The sequence below is a fragment of the Syngnathoides biaculeatus genome, chromosome 3, assembly GCF_019802595.1.
Source record: "Syngnathoides biaculeatus isolate LvHL_M chromosome 3, ASM1980259v1, whole genome shotgun sequence".
Classification (NCBI taxonomy): domain Eukaryota; kingdom Metazoa; phylum Chordata; class Actinopteri; order Syngnathiformes; family Syngnathidae; genus Syngnathoides; species Syngnathoides biaculeatus.
Genome location: NC_084642.1, coordinates 18,102,319 through 18,117,021, shown reverse-complemented (window position 1 = coordinate 18,117,021; position 14,703 = coordinate 18,102,319). Strand labels below are relative to the sequence as shown.

General features: G+C 41.9%; 1 protein-coding gene across 2 annotated transcripts in view; it reads left to right on the top strand.

The window, feature by feature from the left end:
• The window catches only part of fto (FTO alpha-ketoglutarate dependent dioxygenase), a 201,923-nt gene that overhangs the window by 151,092 nt on the left and 36,128 nt on the right, over window positions 1-14,703 (top strand). The gene's annotated exons all lie outside the window — the stretch shown is intronic.

Below are 14,703 nucleotides of genomic sequence, written 5' to 3'. Positions count from 1 at the left end.
TGGTCTCCAAAGCAAGGATTTTCCACAGTTGGTCAAAGGTGAGCTTTAGCCTATCCTAGCTCACTTTGGATGAGATGTGGGGCTATGGCCTGAGGTGGTTGCCAGTCAATGCTGGACACATAGTAAAAAACAACGATTTATGCTAGCATTCACACCTATGGACAAGAGAGATTCTTCAATGAACCTAGAAGGTTTTTAGCATGTTTTCAGCATGTGGAAAGAAGCCGGATAATCCGTAAGAACCCATGCAAGGAAGGAACAGGAAGACATGAAGAGTTCAGACGCAAAAGCAGATATGCCCATTTTTGTTGTTTCTGTAGATTCTTTATCTACTTTAATATGGATATATCAACTTTTGTGTCTGAACTTTTCACATGCAAACAGGACATGCAAATTCCACACGACAGAGATTCAAACCCGAACTTTTTCACGGTGATGCAGATGTATGCACTAATCAGAAAAAGTTCTAAAGGAATATTTCAGTTTTTAAACGATACCTGGAAATTGCCAATTTTTCCTTAAAATGGGCAGGTCAAACTAGAATAAATACTTTTGGCTTTTGTTTTTGGGAATAGTTTTTTTTTTGTAGCTGTACTCATAATACACTAATTGCTTAGTGAAATTGGCTTTGGATACTCAATTTTCCCTTCTTATTTTTCGTTGTTGGTAACAAGTGGACACATTTTTAAGGTCTGGTTTATCTTTCAAAATGTCTTAAGATAACCTGAAAATGCCAGTTTCAAACCAAAGTAAATGACTTTCTGTTCCTTTTCAGCCATAGATTTTCAAAACCTTGGTTTCTTCATTTTTTTTCTCTGCTCATTATAAACACGGCCAATGAGTTTCACTTAGTGATGTGAAACTGGCTTTGAATGGCTGGATTTTTAGAAACTCCAGTAGTCAGTCAATTTGGGGGGTACAGGCCTGAAACCCATACCAAATGGAAATTTTGACCAGGAAGAATACGTCTGTGGAAAATCTTTGGTTAGATAAAGGTTTTTAAAAAAATAAGCCCTTAAACATGGTCATATATTTGGCCAAATGTACACTTATACTCCTGCAGTCGACAACACCCGCATTGCATCACATGACCTATGCTTTGCCCCACGTAGCACCTCCATATAGCCTGCCTGTATGTAGCCTGATCCCCACACGTCAAAAAAAGTTACTGCACGGGGAATGCCACAGAGCTCATCTCTCATTTGGCCCGTTTTAGTCACATGCTGTGATGACATACGCATGTTCTTCCCGCCTCCTCATAGCGCTTACCCCACCGCCTTCTCGATCAATTTTGCAGCATAATTAAATGTATCATCTGGTCATTTAGCTCTATTTGTTCAAGATGACATTCTTTCACGGTGACTATTTTTATTGTTTTGTTTCTTGTTATGGATAATAAAATAAAAACAGCTACTGGAAATGGACAATACGTGCTGCGGAAACGCTACGCTGAGTCGTCCTAGCCAATACCAGTCGTAGCGACAGCTCTTTCTTGGAGAAGAACGGCAAACTGTGTGTGACTTGTGCTCAAGTTGCACCGATTTCAGTACGCTTACCAATATAGAGAAATGGACAACCACAAAGAGTAAGGGTGTCAGCTGAAGTCACTTTTAACATTTTGGACGTCACACATTTTTTGTCCAGTCACATACACCGACATCAGTCTATGGGAGACGTGTCAAACTCATTTTTGTCACGGGCCATGTTGTAGTTAAAGTTTTCCTCGGAGGGCTATGATGAGAACAAAACAAAAATCTTTAATTGGGTCATCATATTTACACACGAAACCTCTGAACTATTTTTGGAATGAGAAATCAAAGGTAATGTGGTTTTCCAGAATTATATCTGTTAACAAAAATGCTTATATCTCAACATTACCGTTTATGCTACAAGACAATTAGAAATGTTGGTACAGACTTTCACAAGAATCATGGAAGTTGACAGATGATTTGCCTTCGCGGGCCTCATAAGATCTGGCCCCCGGGCCTTGAATTTGACACTAGTGGTCTATGGTTTATCGATCTACGGATATTGGCAATAATATATAATATTATAATATAATATAATAATAATATTGCTGGCCATAAAAGATGACGCCTCATACTGTATCTTGCACATTCATGCCGGAAAGACCTTTTACAACTATTCCATCCCACAGTATGTGTGGCCAATTAGAGCTTGTGCTTATGAGGTAGCTATGTGGATTATAGTCAATTACGCCCTCCTCTCTCATGTTGACCACTAAACTGATGTGACATTAGTCAGCGATGGCGGCAGTGGCACAGGAAGTCTGTCGCACACGTGTCTCTGTGGGCGTCTGCATATGCTGGCTGTCGTCTCGCCCACTTTTAGGAGGACGAAACCACATTTTTTTGCTCCCATCCAATTAAATGAAAAGTAATTGGCTGTTATATGAACATTCTTTTTCATGAGTTTACATTTTAGACAAGAGTGCAGGCCTCTGCCAAGGCTTACAACATTTGTCACTTGTTAAAAGGGCTAACGGTTACAGTTCTAAAATAAAATCCAGTTTGTGAGTTAAATGGAACAAAATTTAATCAGATCCTACATGACCAAAAATAATTGGATTTGACTTGAACATAAGCATTTGAGCATTTTAAATGGCACTTTCTTTGTAATATGTCATTGTTTCCAGTTGTGGAATCTGGATCAGGCATGATGGTGCACACAAAATGTCAAGTGTCATTTGTTGGTTTGTCGATGAAGTAGTGCCTCCAGCAGTCAAAATCCCATTAATGTTCGTCTTTTTGGACGTTCCTGGACACTTCACAGTTCGCACTTGCATTTTTTAGACTTGGGCCTCTATTTGTTCTCATGTTCCCATATCTAACGACGAGACAGGACTGCCCCCCTCAAAACGGTTTAATTTCTCAAAGCGAGTCTTGCAAAAGAGGGTGAAAAGTTGAATGTAATTCTTGATGCCTTGGTGATTTTGTTGAATTAATATTAGATACATTTCAATTCGACTCAAGTAAGGAGGTTGTACAACATTTTTTAGATAAAATATTTGGTGGGGTGATTGATCACTTGCTGAATTTGCAAGTGTGCTCGATTAAGTCCAATATTTATGGTTATTTATCGATTATGATAGTAGTCATAGCTGTCAGAAATGCACAAAAATGCATTCTAAAGGTTACTACTAAAATGTGTTTTTTATTTAGTGGAATAACTCATACAGTGTTCTGGCTCCCACTGTTCTTACCAGTGCCAACCAATTACCACTACATGAACTGCATGATCTCAATTTGTTATATATAAAGATTCCTTGTGAAAGGAATCAATTTCTTTGCTTCCAATTGCTCTACCACCATGGGTGACACCAAATAGCTGTCAAAAGATATAAAGGACTCAAGGGAAGAATGGGTGACAAAACCATCAACAAAAGGGCTTGTTGAGAACTTAACTACTACTGGTGCCAATATTGTAAATTGGAAGTCCCCCAAAACCATTTGCTCCCTGTGAGATCTTGCCTTGTGTTGTGAGGATGATCATAATGAAGGTTTAGTATGGAGCAGCCTCAAAGTACATGGCAGGAACTTTATAAGTGACCATGAAAATGACAGACTTGATTTCCTCTTTAAGTCAACAAAGGGATCAAAGAATCATTTCCCCCACTGCATACATGCTTGCATGGTTTGCTACCATTGAGTCAGCAAACCTATCATTTTGCAATGTGCAGGAATTGCGAGCAACCCTGTGTTCTTTCTGTATTGACTTGCGCGCCGCTCCGCCTCCCCTGCAGCATGGCGGCATCTAATGGAGCCTCTGATGAATAATGAGTCCATACACCGGTAATGTTCTGTGCCGAGTAACGGCTGCATCGCTTTCTGTCCTGTTTAACTCAGCTGGCGGAAGATTGATGGCAGCGGCGCGTAAAGACACTTCATTGTTCTGCAATGAAAAAAGAGCCGCCCTGTGGCTAAAATGAAGAGCAATGGCGTCACGGCCCTATGTGAACGAATGAGTGACGCGCCATGAAATGGGCAAAACATAGCCGTTTTCCCTCGGTCCAGTGCTAATTGATGTGCGGTGAAGTTTATTATTTTCAAAGCTGTGATTAGGCTCCTCACTGTACTTGAAGAGCCTCCGCCAATACTCTCCTTCAAACTGCACTTGACACTGTGGAGAAACATCTCAAAGAAGTGTGTAATGGGCTCTGATGACAAACTACACGCTTGGAAGACCATGTAATCTCCCTCGCAATTAATTAAAAGCATGATGTGTGTTACTGTGTGTGTGTGTGTGTGTGTGTGTGTGCATGCGCACACTTCTCCTAACACCCTCCCACTCCCCTTAGTCCTTGCAAACAGCCTAAGCAGATGCCACAAAACGACGGAAATAACACTGCCTGTCAGCAGTAAAAAATGAAGAGTAACAAAAAAGGTATTTAGAGCTCACAGGGGGAAGGCAGATGTGGGGTGATGCGTGTGTCACCGCTCCTTGGTGTCCCGCTATGGGTCCTTGTGAGCATAACATCTGTATCGCCGCCACACCTAATTAGCCAAAAACACACAACACTTCCGATGAATTGTCGCAAAAGTCCAAGGAGAAATTAAGTTCAACTAATATTGGAAGGGTGTAGAACTCCATCTTGGCTGTATGCAATTTAGACAAAAAAATATGCTGGTTATGACCAAAATATTTCAAAGCATACCCTGTCACCACGTACCTCAAGACATGTTGCAATAAGCGCAAATACCTGCACTAACGTTAGCATTGAGAGTCCTCGTATGAGCAAGACTACTTTTTTCCACAGCAACTAGTGAAAGATGTGAAGAAATCCAGTTGGTCCTGACAGTGATTTGTTATTATCCTTGTTTTTAGCATTACCTAGTCCACTGAGAGAAGTGCTTTCCTTTTCTTGATTTGTTTTGACAGTCGGCAACAGTTTCAAAGCAGCAGCAGTGACTATTTTTAAAGTTCATGCAAATTATTTGACCAAAAGGGAGGACCGTAAAAAGTCTGCTGATCCACGGAACCCCGCAGATTTAATCGCGTAAATTGTGTCCATTTGGAAAGAAAAAAAATTGGGGAAGGGGGCCTTAACGTGATATACATACACGCAAACACAATCAGTCTTCACATGGTCTTTCTTCAATACTGTAAATATGATTAGGGACTGCCAATGTCAACAGAGTATCACGTTGAGGCCCATTTCCACAATTTTCTTTTTTCAAATTTAGACGGCCCTTTGGTAGGTGCACTGTATTAATGTTTATGACAGGTGACATGAGTGTCAGTCATCAAAGTTGTTCCAAATCTTTTTATACTTAAAGATTAATAAAGGATTCATGATGGCGACAGTTTGACCGGAGCCTTTTTTTTATCATTTCCAACGGTGATGATTAAAGATTATGTTCATTGGTAGTGATTCACTAGCCTCTAACAGTTTCTAATACTGTAGTTTCCCATAGATTACATTCTTTACTTTTGGCTTTAAAGGTGCTTATTTTCCGCCCCATTATTGAGCCGAAGATACCCTGACAATTATGTCCAAGATGGACTTTGATAATTACTTTTCACCACTTACACTTTGTGCGCCGATGAAAAATTTGCCATGCTTTTTTTTGGGCTGGTTGTCCTCCATTGATTTAAATAAAGGCATTTATCCATTGTCTAATGAGTTTTACACTTGGATGAGTGGCAAATAATCACTTGCTGCTTTCTGACCCAGAACTTCTTCACACCTCCCTTTGCTTCCTCCACTTTTTTTCCACCCTCTCTTGGCGCACAACCGAGAGCTAAAGGAAATCAATAGCATTGCACTGTGATTTGAAGACGCTTTTCGCCTGTCCAATTGATTCCTTTGCCTGTTTTGCTTTAATATTTATTTTCGCTAAGCTTCTGCTAAGTGTGCAGAATGAATATAGTGGGAAAACCACCAGTGTTATCCTGCTCAAAATTGCCAATTAAGGCCCTAATGTGGACCATGAGGAGTGTCTCGTATATACCTGCTTGCAGCACACCAAAAATGATGGACTGAATATGTTTCCAGGGAATATTGCCCCCACCTTCCTCAACCCTACAACGGACCAATCCATCTTGCTTAGGGAGGCAATCTTAGGTGCAGTATATAAACTAATATTTGTGTATAACCTCAGTCAGACAATACAAATGATGGGATGATTTTTCATCTCTTTATGCATACAGGGAAATATGAAAAATGGAGCTTTAGGAATATTTGTGGGGTCTGCGAGGCGGCTGGCTGGGCCGTCGAGTGCCCTGGGCCACGCTCCTTGCTGCGACTGAAGAGTGATGAGAATATTATACCCTGTTTCCCTTCGCCCACCCCACTGAGGCTCTTCGCAACCCTCCTTCATTCCCACTGCACTAATTCACAGAGAAAGGGCGGAAGAGAGGCGGCGGCAACGCACAAACAGGGTCAGCACTCTGCCTTGACATCCCCGTCAGTGCACGACAGACTTCTTTTTTCCCGGCAGTTTCACTCGCAAAATGCTCCCCTCAAAGCGTCTGACTCACTGTGCATTGACTGCTTTCATGCTGTTGAAACTAAAGCCGAAACTAACTTGAGCTGTGGAAAAATGTCTTGGCTTCAGCAACTAGTTTCATGAGTGGTTCATCGTCGGCCCCAGTATTAGCTGTGACCTGTGAATGGCATTGCAAGGTCGCAGATGGAGTAGCCATTCAAAAATACGCATGAGCCTCGATGATGTCACCAAGTATCAATACAGTATGTGCAGTTCAGGGAGTTTCTGTGGCAGGGAGGAACGAGTGCATCATTGCCAACAACCTCTCAAAATATCCACCTACTCACCTCTATCCACTCTTTGTGTCAATACATTTCTTCCTCCACAGAAAATCTTTTCAAATCAAACAAAAAATACTAAATAAGAATATTAACAAACAAAATACATTATAATTGTAAAAGCCAAAGTCTAATTTAATAAATACACAGCAGAACCTCAATAAAATATGGCTACTTGAAGCAGAGGGTTCATCCGATATTGAAGATTACCCATTTTATTGCAGTTTTTGTACACTACAAAATTTACATTTTGTACTTTGTGGCCTAAAACCACCCAGTACGTTGCAAGGTTATTGTAAATAAATTTAACAAAGCTTATAAAACATTTTTAAAAATTCAAAATGTATCCAAACCTATGTGCTGTATGTGGACATTGTTGACATACTCGTCAAAGACGAGTCGCTTATATGAGCTGCGAAATATATGTGCTTCCTAGTTCCAACTTCGTTGTCGTGGATGAACGGCTTGTCAAAAAACTGTTGCTGTAGCAAAAATACAGTTTTCTAGACTCTTGAGACGCATATGTTGTATTCCTCTTTGCGTTTACTCCACAGCTACTACAATCGATAACTCTTGCCATCATGACAGTGCCCACATGGAAATGTTGTCACATTCAACATAGCAGCCATGTATGCAGACTGTTAGTTGGATCTATTCATATTGGCTATCTATAACCTGGAAGCACGTGTCTACCCGTCTCTGCCTGCATTGTGCCACAGTACCAGTAAACAACAGCAGCCAATTCTGGAACTAATGGACTTTGTCAATGTTAGCTGAAGTGACAAATGGAAATAATTTAGAGCCACATTGTTCAGTCCCCATAGTTGGTTTTATCCTATATCTGTTATGTTAGGGTACGTTTTTTTCATAGTTGCACTGTAATTAAAAAAAAAATTAAAAAATCAAGAAAAACTTCAGACCAAAACAACACACAAGCAGAAAAATTAATAGTAAAATAAGTGATATTTTACGTACTGCCTTAACATCTGCTTAAGTAGGACATAATGCTCACTTAGTGAGACCAGAAAATGGTAAACTTAGTTGCAATAGTAAAGTTAGTTAAATGTACTTGTCAAACAACTGTTGTGTACGTGTATGAATGGATGTCAAAAAGCAAAAAAAGGCCCAGTGTCTTTGGAAAAAATGCTGAATCCCACAGAATCCAGCCATCAACAGCAAATCTCGCTCCATGCCTCCACCCTGACAAGAAGCCGGTGACATTTAGCCCCTACGCTCCCCTCTCCTTCTCCCTGCAGTTTTTATTTTTAGTTTATTGCGTCGAAGCCTCCCGCTTTTTCCCTGCAAAACCTTTCTCTTTGCTTTCGATATTTCTGCATTATGTGCGTTTGCCCTCTGCCTCTCAATGTCTTTCCTTCCCCCCACCGCCACCTCAGACTTTTTATTTCATCTTTTCGCCCTTTCTGCCTTTTTTTTTTTGCATCTTCCATCAATATTTGCTCCTCCCCTTGCTTGTCTATGATAAATCAGAGGAGTGAGCAGCGGGCGGCGAGCGGTCGCAAGGCATCCGTGGTGCGGCTGATGAGATAAGTGGTGCTCATCTCTCTGGCCCATATGGAGATTTATTGAGCCGGCATAGGCGACATGCTAGCCATCACTCTCACTCGGCCAAATAGACTCCACCGCTCGCATGTGTTTATTCTTATTGCGGGTGGGGTTGGAGGAGCCCCCGGAGGCCCGCGTCGCCTTGGAGGAAGCCTGCGGATCATCGCCTTCTATTAGATCACCTAAAACAAGCCTCAGCACTGTGACACTGATGGTCCAATTTCTCTCCATCTCTGAGGACCACATAGGCATATGTAATAAGGTTATAGTATATAGTGGCTCCTCACATGCATGTGCCATTGCTCTTGCTTGTTTTCAAAGCTCCTGCCGGTGCATTTCTTCTTATTGACAGTACTGTGCAAAAGGCCACCATGAACCTTGGAGCTTTTAAGGACTTTGTTTGATTTCTATCTTTGCCAGTGACGTATTTAAATGTTCAATAGGTCCAGATGTCATGTTGGGTAAGTACAATTTGGAATAAATTTAAGACGAGATCACAATTATTTACATATTTATATTTTGTGAAATTTGCATTGTGTCAATAATGGGGGTTAGCATCAGAAAATGTAAATGAGGTCCAGCCACACGTCTCCACTGCAAACAAACACAGTACAGGTCAGCTTCTGTCTAGTGGATGTCAGGGCTCGTGAGATGGTTTAGCTTTTCTTCCATTTTGCGAAGCCCTCTTTCTACTAATCCTTGGGTTTCACTTTAAACTACTGTAGCGTGAATGTCAAGTAGCACTTGACAGAAAATGTATGCTTGAGCAATAAGCTTTGAATGTGGTCGAGTTGGGCTTGAAATGCTTAATTGGGAAAGATAAAAGAGGAAGATAGATGAATAGGGAGCAACTAAAAACATACTGCAAGTATTTTTGTTTTAATAACTGTTCTGTACCCACAACTTGGCAGTGGGACTTTGTGAAGATGTCCTCAAATTACACAGAAATATTACAAATGTATGATTATTATTATGATTAATATTTTTTACGTCAAAGCCAAAATCTGACTCAATCTGCAGTCATGTTGGATGCCCAGATTTTAGCATTAAAATAATACCTCTGCCGCGTGTGCAATCGCTCCTGGTGAAGTTCTGCTCATGACAACAATAATTTCCCAGGACCACATTAAGTGCTGCCTTGCTTGTGTCAGAGGGCTTCAGGTGCACCAACATCCCCCGCAGTGACGGCTGTCATCCCTCCCCGAAGTCACCCCTAAACATCCACTCCACTCACCCAACAAGTTCTTCGTAAATTGCTTTTACCCTCCTCACCCCCGAGCCAGTGTCCGTATGCACACAAACTGGGACTCGTGGGGAGGGTGGGGGATGTAGTTATTGAGCACTCAGGTTGTATTTAATCATAGGTGGCCAGATGATGGGGCTTTCCCCTTTATGAAAGGTATTAGAGGAGCGCTTGTGTTTTCACTCAGCTTTACACTCTGCCCACCCAGTATTTTTTCCTCACATGACCTTTTTTTACCTTGGAATTTGATAAAGTTGTCCCACCACTTTCATCTCCGTAGGTCTCATTCATGTCCTGTAACATTTGTTATATGTTGCGCGATGAAGATTCCATTGGCTCACAACGTAGAAGAGGGATTTTCAGGGGCGAAAGATCATCAAATGCTTCCACTACTTCATTGAAGATTGAGCTGGTGGAAATGGTAGGGGGGGGATTGCTTCTTGCTCCATACGTTGTGAAAACACTTGGATGGCATACTCTTGACAGAGTACGTTCCTGTGCCGCACCCTTGCGTGACTTCCTCCAGCCTGGGTTGAGCTGTACTATTTCTGCTTAAGGGCCTCATTGCCTTTGATCTAGCTAATGGAAAAGCAGGGTAGCATCAGGAGGAAGGTTGGGGGGGGGGGTCTCTTACAAGGCCTTTCAGCGCAGCGATGATCTCCATTCTGCTTCATGTTTGCACTCCCGAAGACTCCGCCTGTACTTCACTAGCAATGCGACCGGCAGACACGTTGGTCATTAAACAGATTGACAGTAATTGTGTGGCCTGCACAGCACAGGCAGCCTTTCCAACGCCTCCTTTGAAATACACAAGTACTTGCGTGGCTATGACAGATTCAAGATAGAATGCTACAAGTGAAGGCGATCAATAAATGCGAAGACGGTGTGGAAATCACATCTTGGCTCAGTTTTCATCTGTCCTTCTTTTTACACGTCACTGCTACTACTACAAGCATATTAAGACGTTAACGACTGCGCAATAAAAAATAAAAGTCAAACTTCTTTAGGTGATACTAATAGAGAGGGAACAAGGACAGTGTTTGCAGAGCAGTACATTTAATCATGAAGGTTTTGTACGCCTTTTGAGGTACTGTTTGTTTTTTTGAAGATTTCTTGGTGGGCCATACGCCTTGTCATGCCAGTGCTAAGATGTCACAATACTTAGCAAAAATGTAAAAATTTCAGTTCAAATGAAGTTGCAATGGTGTTTAAAGTGTAAATAAAACCATTCGATGTTTTGCAAAAACAGTATGTTTTGCAAAACCTATTCAGTTGACAAGACCACAAAGATATTTTCATAGTAACACTGATAAACTTAGTCAATTTTTTTATTTGATGCCTGCAACACATTCCCAAAACTGTTGGAAAATGCATGTTTACCACTTTTAGCAACCCTAAGCGTTAGGGAGCTGAGGACACTAATTGTTGAAGCTTTCTAGTGGGATTCTTTTCGATTCTTGCTCGATGTATAACTTCAATTGCTCGACAGTCGGGGGTCTCTATTATTGTGTTTTTGCCTTTAATGCGCCACACTTTTCAATGTGAGACAGGTCTGGACTGCTGGCAGGCCAATCTAGTACTCACACTTTTACTACATAACCACACTGTTGTAACATGTAGAGAATGTGGCCGAGCATTGCCCTGAAAAAGACTTTGCTTGGAGGCTAGCAGATGTATGGAGGGCAGTGTATTGCTCCCAACACCTGTATGTGCCACAGATATGCAAGTTGCCTTTATGTTCTATATGAGGAACTTTCCTTGTCTTGTTCAAGCTTTTCAGAATGGTTGCAGGCATCAATTTAAAAAGGAGAACATATTTACCAAAAAGCAATAACCGGAATCTCTTTCAATATTATTTATATTTTCTTTGTATTGTTTTCAATTGAATATAGGTTGAAACAGATTTGCAAATCATTGTATTGTGTTATTATTTTTATTTTGCATAACCTTCCAACTTGAATGGATTTGTGCTTTGTAATATAGCACATAAATTTACCACTTACGTTGATTGGAGCATTTCGTTGTAAGTTGTGTCGCACCTAGTTGCAGGACCTCCCCCCCCCCTTTCCCCACCACACACACACACATACACATTTTCACCACCAACACACTATAGTGGTCTGTGCCAAATGTTATTTTTTGTATATACCATGGGCTGCTACAAAAATGGGTAAAATCATGCATGACGTCCTCACTTGAAATTTTTGTACAGCAGTACTGACTAACGATAGCAGTAGAGTCCATTGTGGGGTTTTCCAATTTTGAGGTTCCACTGTACCTTTGTCTAGTTTGAGTATATGTTCCCCCGCATTTGTGACCGCCTTGGTGCACAAACTGCAAGCAGTCAAAATTAGCCTGGCCACGCTTTGTAATGCCTCTTTGGGGCGAGAAGCAGTCATTATGAATTATCCTTAATTACTACCATTTCCTAAACTAATAAAGCCGTGCAGTCTTTACTGCAAAGGTTAGTTTAGCCTGCATGCATAAAAACCACAGAGCGAGTGTGCATCTGTTCCACTCTTTGTGTGTGAGTCTGTGTGTGTGTGTTTGTGTGTGTGTGTGTGTGTGTGCGTGTGCGTGCAGGTAGATGTGCCCGCTCATGCATTCAAGCGTACCTGCTGGTGATCTGTGAGTGTGGAGCACAAGAGAGCTGGCTGGCAGCGCCCACAGTCCCATTAATTTGGCGTGGGCTCCCTATCAGCAGCCACAGATGCCTATAGACACTTAAATGAGTCTCCAGCGAGCAGTGGGCCGTCTCAGGCAGCCAGCTTGGGCCTAATGGGCTGGAAAGCCAGCGTATGTGACGGCAGGAGATGAGAGCCTTATTTACACAGGCAGACATTAGTGGAGGGACGCTGATTCACTGATTAACACGTCAGCTTCCTCGCGTCGTAATCACCCCTCCTCCTTGCTTCTCATTCCTCCAGTAGTTCTTCAGATCCCTTTCCTCTGCTTCAGACAATTTGAAAAATTCATCCATCCGTTTTCGACCACTGGAGTATCCCAGACTGCGGGAGGTGGGGCACACCCTCTACTCTTCACATTGCTAGTGAGGAGGCTCAGTTTTTTTCCAATTTACGATTCAGTGTCATTCCCTCCTCTAGTAGAAACTGCATCTCGATTTGTAGCCTCGCATTTTCTGACAAAAGAAAACCTGCAAAACACGAGGGAAAAATAGTTAGCACACCTTCCTCACAGTAAATTGATCTGAGTTTTAATCACCATTGGAATGTTTCCATATAATCCCTAAACTTGATTGGTTATTCCCTGCCTTCCTCCCGTGAATGTGAACTTTAGGTTACTTGAAGACTAAATTGTCCCTATAGTTCTCAATGTGAGTGTGAATGGTGGTTTGTCTTTACTATATATGCCCTGGGATTGACTGACAACCAGTCCATGGTGTACCCCGCCTCTCACCCCCAGTCAGCTGGAATCCACACCAGTTGACCACAACCCTCATGGGGACAAGGGGTATTGAAAATGGGTTATTGTTTTCACTTCATAGATACTGCAGTTTAAAGGGACACAAGGGCGCTTAATGATATTTGTAAAAAATAAAAAACAACCATTTGGAGGATGCAATAAACTTAGCGTGCATCGTTTGTGGTAGTTTGCCTGCAGTACCCGCAGAAAAGCCTTACAAACACGGGAAGATCATGTCACATACAAGCTTCACACAGGAAGATTCGAACGCTGAACCTCTGAACTGTGAGCCAGATATGCTACCAACTTGGTCCAATGTGATGATCCACCCACTATTGAAATTTGAATCTCGTTTTCTTTCTGTGATTATTTTTTTCGCTACTTTTTCAAAGACTGTGCCTTGCGACAGAACTGATAACCTTATTTCTATTAATTTTCACATCCTGCTGCAATTATATTCTCTTAAATGTCCACACTTGTGCAGATGTTTGAACGCACAACACCCATATATCGTCCTCCCTGTCTTGCCCTTCAAAATGCGTGCACGTACCCTCAACAATAGACACCCGGTTTCAAGCGCACACCAAAATGCACACAGGCATACACAAACTATTTCGCCCAGGCTGCTGCATATAGGAGAAAGCATTTGTGAGTGATAGCCCCGCGTGTGCAACGCTGAGTGAGGGGCTGATGGAAGGAGATGACTTTTTGAATGGTTAAGTGGGTAAACGTGGGATCATGGGCCCATTCGCCTCGCCCGCCTTCAAACCCCTGAACCTTCCCCGCTTCCCGACAGCACCGCTACCACCTTGCTGTCAACGGGGATTGTTTATTGAAAAAAAAAAAATGGCACAGAAAGGCCCCAGCGATAAGAGATGCGCGGCTAATGTCGTGATTTGTGTCAGTCACGGCGCACAATTTGTTACAATCGCGACACTTATCGGAATATAATATGTTTATTCTGGTCAATTAAGGGAAGGCGACTGCATCTCGAGGTGTCACATTCAAGATGGCACGGGTGCAACGGCTTGATCAAAGGAAATGGAACTAATCAAATTATAGCCTTATCCGCCGCCGTTTATCGTTGATTGTGATTGTGTGAGGAAAGAGTGGCCGCCATACACAGGTACAGAGGTGATGCTAATGTCTTTGGGCCAGACCCTCTTTCAAGTCGAATCCCAGTGACCTTGGAAATGTTTTCCTGAATAAACATGCTCCAAAATATTGTAGATAGTTTTCCCAGTAGCGTTTTAGCTTCAAAGGGGACTAACCAATGGCATATTTTCATATCTTGCAGTTTCTGTTCATCCTACAGTGGAACCTCAAAAGTCGAATGCCCCCAAAAAGGGGACAATGTAGACTTCAACCCCAGTTTTCTGAAAGTAGGTCTCAGAAGTCAAACCAACCATCATTGTGAGTGATGACATGGGAGACATTAGCAGATAAATAAATAAATAAACCAACAACTTGTTACTGCAGTTGAAAAACAATCACCAGGAACCTATTCCAAAAACATGCACATTAGGTTAAAATGAGACTAAATCATCCATACGCATGAATGGTTGTTTTTCTTTATGTGCCCTGGAATTGACTGGAAACTGGTCCAGGGTGTCCTTTGCCTCTCTGCCAAAGTCATCTGGGATACATTGCAGCTCACCCATGACTCTGAACAGGATAAGCCGAAGTA